The sequence below is a fragment of the Cephus cinctus genome, unplaced genomic scaffold (assembly GCF_000341935.2).
Source record: "Cephus cinctus unplaced genomic scaffold, Ccin1 Ccin1_scaffold0227, whole genome shotgun sequence".
NCBI lineage: Eukaryota > Metazoa > Arthropoda > Insecta > Hymenoptera > Cephidae > Cephus > Cephus cinctus.
In genome coordinates, this window is record NW_014332943.1 from 343,353 (window position 1) to 349,707 (window position 6,355).

At 33.6% G+C, this 6,355-nt stretch overlaps 1 protein-coding gene across 4 annotated transcripts in view; it reads right to left on the bottom strand.

The window, feature by feature from the left end:
* The window catches only part of LOC107265508 (neo-calmodulin), a 98,606-nt gene that overhangs the window by 52,889 nt on the left and 39,362 nt on the right, over nt 1-6,355 (bottom strand). For 2 of the 4 annotated variants that reach the window (XM_025082785.1, XM_015735025.2), the window contains exon 1: nt 1,887-1,927. The exons of 1 other annotated variant lie outside the window; for it this stretch is intronic. The gene's annotated coding sequence lies outside the window, so the exon portion shown is untranslated. Of the gene's footprint in view, nt 1-1,661; nt 1,827-1,886; nt 1,928-6,355 lie in introns of those variants that run through there. One more of the 4 variants, XM_015735026.2, reaches the window with a different exon arrangement.

The window sequence follows — 6,355 nt, forward strand, 5'->3', positions numbered from 1 at the left end:
GGGGGGGGGGGGAATTCCATTTGATCGTCACACGTGGAAACATTATTGCCTGCAGCTGCACTGATTTCAGTCGCCCATTGGATGCTTTCCGAATTCATGTTTTATCCACGAAATTGAATAGGACGTGAGCGTGTCGCGTGACGTCACACTTGATGCTTTCCCAATGAACGACATGAAATGTTCAGTTCTTCCGTCAAAAATATTAGAAGTCCAATGTTTGATCACTGGTGAACTAGATTAAATGTTGGAATAGCATTTTCTTTCTGATGGAATTCTCTCACGTACTAAAATTTAGTTTCATGTTCATCTCCATGTATTGAAACGTTATGCTACATCACTACAATTTTAGCTACACGTGTAGTTATGCGGGAAATTTGCAAATTCCTGTGAACAGGCTTCTGCCTGTATGTGCGTTTTACTATTGTTGAATCATAGCGTGCCAAGTATATGAAGTGGGTTCCATGTATTTCGCATATGTGAATAGTGCATTTTATAAAAAAAAGTCATATCCCACTGCATATTCTCACAAAGGGAAATGAAAGATTCTATACACGTATTTTTTTTTGATTTTTGTTTTACTTCACATATCCGGATTTGCGTACCATATTTTTGTTTATACTTAGCAGAACGTCTGAATTTTTTCAAAAATTAATTCTCATTAAAGATTTACACATAATGCCATATTCCATTATCTGCGTTAACGTACAGAACATAGGGAGAAATTTGTATTTTGCCTTCTTCCTGCAGTAAATGTAGATATTTAGAGCATCGTGGAGATTCATGTAGTGTGCATATGAGCGACATAGCCTGCTTCTTTATATGAGCTGATAAATCCAATACAACGTCAACAGCGTATTGTCAACACTGAAGGATTCACATTGCGATGGTTTCACAATAAAAATACTATATGCAGTTTTGACACATCGGCTTATACATTAGAATACGGAATAATTAAGGATATTAAAAGTCATTCTATGGTATTTTATCGACTGGCATATTATTTAAAATCATCAATTATTTGAAATAAAACCAATATCAAAATTTCACTCAAATCATTTACTATCTTTGAATGTCCATTTCACAATATTTTGATTTTTATTGTGTCATAAACCTTGCGAAAAAAATACAATATATCCAATAATACAAATAATTCCGCACGTAAATACAAATTTATATATATTTTTTCAAAATTCCAGTTATCTCGAACAGCTATTAAAAGTTTCAGACTTGTCGATCGAATGTACGTGTACGTTTCGTTATTATAAACTTCCAAAAAAGTCCTGTTAGCACCTATCAGCGTCGTGACAATATTTCCAAAATAAGTGTATGCCAGATGTTTTTTCCATCATTTTTAAATAAAATCTTATTGCATGTAAATCTACCAGTGTGTCTAATATTGTGCTTGTACATTGTCATCGGTACGTAATAGTCAAGGAACGTGCAGTGAAATTAGTGCATTCAAAGGAGCAATGATTTCGTTAAGATCTCCGAACAGGATTATGATAAAAAGTTAAATTAGCTGCGCACATGAACCTGTCAACTTTTTATGAGTATGGTATCATAGACACATAAAATACATGGGTGACGTACTATCATTAATTATCACGTTAATAAACCCCTACGATAATGTTGAGAACTGAATGAAGCTGCTTCATACGTACAATCAGAAGGGCGTATCTCGCCCGGAATAGGTATCACCCGCCATTATCACAATTTTCACAGACATCTTACAGTCGCCGGAAGTAACCCTCGACGATACTCTCGTGTTTATTTGATTATATTGTATCCGGCACCAACGAGTCAATCTCACGATTATTCGTCCGTAGGGAATGTTTGTTTATGCGTGAAAAAAGTATGGGAATCCGTAGCAGTTTACGGGAACTTACGTGTTAAGCGGTGGGCTGGTGGGCCGTGACTAACATCCCTGGTACCAGCACGCGCCCCCTCTTACAACTATTACTACCATACTGCGCAAGTCTATGGATCCCTGAGCTCCCTCGATGCCGGGAGCACCCTCTTCTCGTGTACCATACATTTGAACCCCTTAGGACACTCGTCACTATCTAGAAACTGTCTTTCGAAAATTATTACTGGGGGGATGAGAGTAGGGGGTAAACCTTATTTTTTAATTCGAAAACAATTCTTTTTTTTTCACTCATACAACAAGCAGCATTCCCATATATATCTAATATAAAGCAGGAATAATAAAAAATATTTATAATTTGTTATGATGGAGTTACCCAAAAAATGTAAATATTTTCATTTTATTTTTCGAGTATACAGTTAATTCTGTACTGTCGGTACAGCTTTGTTGACGTTCATTAAAATTTCTCATTAATGTTATAATTGCTTCTCGAAAATTTTCTGTCTTAATGTTATCGTCGCTTTCGCTCTAAGCTGCAATCTCTTATTCATGATATTTTATATGAGATATCACTAAAGGAAAAGGGTGTGAAATAGTGTGAAAGATGAATCGGGTAAAAAACGTCTGGAGCAAGAAAGGATGGGTTTTCGTACGGGACAAGTGTTCGTGCTGTATCAGATTGCTGGGCCAGTCTTGTGAAATTTGATTTAACGATAAATTATGAAGGTTGGGTGAGACCCCGGGCGTACCTCATAGTAGATAGTTTCTTGGGCTAGGGTGCTGATGCGACTAGGCACGGTACTGATTTCACGGCCCTTTTCCAAGATAAGCAAATGAATTAACAGAACCAAATTATGCAAATTGCTAGAGATACAAGCCAATGTCATGATGCTAAAACGCCCGTCATAGCCACGCGAAAATTCTTACGTTTTATCAATTGACTCCTTGCGTTAAGGGATGCGAGATAATACAATTTTAAAGAAATTGGTATATCTGATTTCGAAAAAGGTTTATCGGATGATTAGTCAAATGATAAAGTGGGTACCGTTACTGATATCACTATCAAGGTCCTGTTTTTTTTCATTGTCTGACCTGTTTCGTCTCTTTATTAATCTTTGGGGATAGAGACGCACGAAAATAGTATTTGACAGGTGCTTTTTATGGATCGCCATTGACCGTTAGAAACGATCTTTTATTTTTAATAAAGTCAAGGGTGGACGATGTCAGTCGTCATTTCGTATAGGATAAAGTTCGAGACATGTTAGCCAGATGAAAATCAGATAAGGACACGTGCGATTTTTCCTGTCACGAAGATTTAATAGAGATAATAAAACAGACTAGCTATAAAAATCAAAAGCGTATAAGGCACTAGGTAATTTTGTATATCTTCTCATTATAAAAATTAAACATGCACTTTGCAACGTATAAATTGTATAATACAATTGACATATAATAAATGCATGAAGTACTACAAAGGGACGTAGAATTCTCGTAATGAAAGGTATACAAGACGAACAAAAATATTGTACAATATTGACAAAAGAAATATCCTTACGAGTTTAATGAGCAAAACAAGTCTCCTAATACTTTCATCTCCTCGACAAACTCTCGTATCGTCTTTTGAATATTCTATGCAAATACACCGACTGCTACTATAGCAGTGCTGTACTGAGAGAAAAATATTGTTGTACTAAGAAAAATATAGTTAGTCTGACGATAATCTTACTATAAAATATAATTCCCTGCGGTTACGTCTATATTTTATGGTTATTCCAAAAAATGAAAAAATTGTTGCATAAACGATAAATTGAAACTATTGCAAATAGTTATAGTAGTTATAATCATAAATATAGTAATTTTGTATATACTATCTAGTATATACATAATAGTATATACATAGTATATATATAATATTTTATGTTTGAAGCGATGATAATACAATTAAATACGCGATAATAGCAAAATTATTTAAAATAGAATTTTCAAATATACATATATTGTGCAAATAATTATAATAGTTATAATCATAAATATAATAATTTTGTATATACTATCTAGTATATGTCTAGTATATACAATCTATTATACTATACTACGTACTATACTATACTACTACTACTTACTTACTATACTACTATACTACTTACGTATACTATCTAGTATATACAAAACTATTATATTCATGATTATAACTATTATAATTATTTGCACAATATATGTATATTTGAAAATTCTATTTTAAATAATTTTGCTATTATCGCGTATTTAATTATATTATCATCGCTTCAAACATAAAATATTACAACCTTTCCTATACTTTTTTTATAATGTAAAATCGTTAAGTCAACTATATACTTTTCTCTCAGTGTGTTGAGTGAAATTTTAACTGTGTACACGTAGGCGGTTTCAAGATGGCCGTTATCAACTGCACAACTATAATATTACTAACCGGAAATGAAAAGAGTACGAGATCCGGTTTTGGAGCGTAGAAATTTTCTAGCGACTATTTCTCATGGCATACGCGCACACAAACAACGCGCGCGTGCGCCCGCGCATATATGAAATTGGTATTATTCATACGTATGTAAAGTTGCACAAAAAACTTACCCTAGAGAGATACGGAATCGTATAGACAATAGAAAAAAGGAGAACGGAAAGTACACCACGTCGAACGTTTCAACACTGTACCAATTGTCTCTTTGTAAATGTCGACAGACAGCAGGTATTTTATGCTGTAGCAAATAGGCTACAAGCAGTTGCAATAGACACATCAGTCGCATTCTAAACGATGTTAAAGTCTCATTGTGTCGTAAAGTTTCGTTATGGCGAATGCGAGCTTGAAACACGAGGATGCTTGAACTTTCTTTTTTAAGAAATCGATCCGATAAAGAGTATAGTGATTTTTCCCCGTTATCGCATCGTTCATGATTGAAAAAAAAATGATGATTAGTTTAAGTTTGATTAGAGTCACTTAAGTTTTAATGATCAAAACGCGATCTCGAATCATCCTCTTTCTCTTTATCAGACACTTTTCTTTTTTAATCCTGGAATACAGTTTCGGATATTTTGGGAATCCATCAATGTTGCTGGGGTTGAAAGATTCGACGTTATTCTTAATCTATTTTTTCGCGTTAACACTAGCACGAGATTTGATTTAACCGTAATGAGAAACGAACAGAGTAATTCGTGTTGTTTGCATTGTCTCGAGATATGTACTCTTCTGCCGTTGTGCTTTGCTAGTATAAAATTTATAAGCTGGCAGAAATGCATGCTCTAGTTTTCAATACAAAAGATTCGCAGACAGATGTATGCCGCTTTAAAGAGTTTATGTGCGCGCATCAATTTAATGCATTATTTCAATTGAGGATTGATAATACTTCACGTATATAAATAAACAATATTTTTTCAAATCATTGTAGAATTTTATTTATTTTTTACAATATTTATTACCTACATGGTGTATGAAGTATTCTTTTGTGTCAAAATAATTGTCAACAAAAAATAAAAATGAAAAGAAAAAAAAAATGGTCATAAACTGAATGTTGATATCCCCATTAGTTTCAAAGTTACAAACCGTACGGTGTCATGGTTTGTCATGTTTGTCACTGGTCTGTCCGCATTATTACTGTCCCAACTGTAACCGCATAGCATTAGGCTCTAGTTAATTTAAATCCCATGACTTTGCAAAGAGAGAAACACACCTTTTACATACCTCGTGTACACAGAAACTTTATGGATTTAAAGTATATTGCGCTAGAAATTACATGCTATAAAAGTTTTAGTAGTTTCAGTTGAAATTAGGAAAATTTGTCGATTGTAAATATCTTTCGCTGGCCGTTAAAAAAAATATTAAACTTTTTCTTCCAGTCAGCCCGTGCAATATGACAGAAGGATCGCAGAAATATAACTCTGTAAGATCCGCCACATTTTACTTATTTTATGCAAACAGGCTGCGATATTTTTGAAAATCTTGTGGAACTATTTTCATATTTGCTTTCAAGCTTAACGTTGTTATGTTTTAGCAATATTACGGTGTTATCTTTAAATAATATTTTATCATCGTTTGCTGCATAATTTTATTTAAGTTGTTTGCACGTAAAGATTGCAGAAACATTAATAACAATCAAATAAAATATAGAAATAATTCTTTATAAGTAACAAATTTTGATTAGAATAAAAATATTATTTTCACATAACATGAAATTTTTTAGAATTATTTTTCAATTTGCTTTATTTTGTAAAACTTAATATATACAATATATGTATATATTCATACATATATACAGGGTGTTCCGAAACTACCTGACCCGGTGGGTATGGCGGTGTTCGGGAGGCTTCACTGATCACGAAAATGACCTTCTTTTTGTCCGGAAGCTCTTAGTTTTTAAATGGGAGCAGGTCAAAGTTGACCAATCAGAACGAGGCGACAAGAGAAACGTAGGCTCTACGAACTCTGAGTTTTCTTCCCTCGCTTTTGTTTCTCGGTGGCTT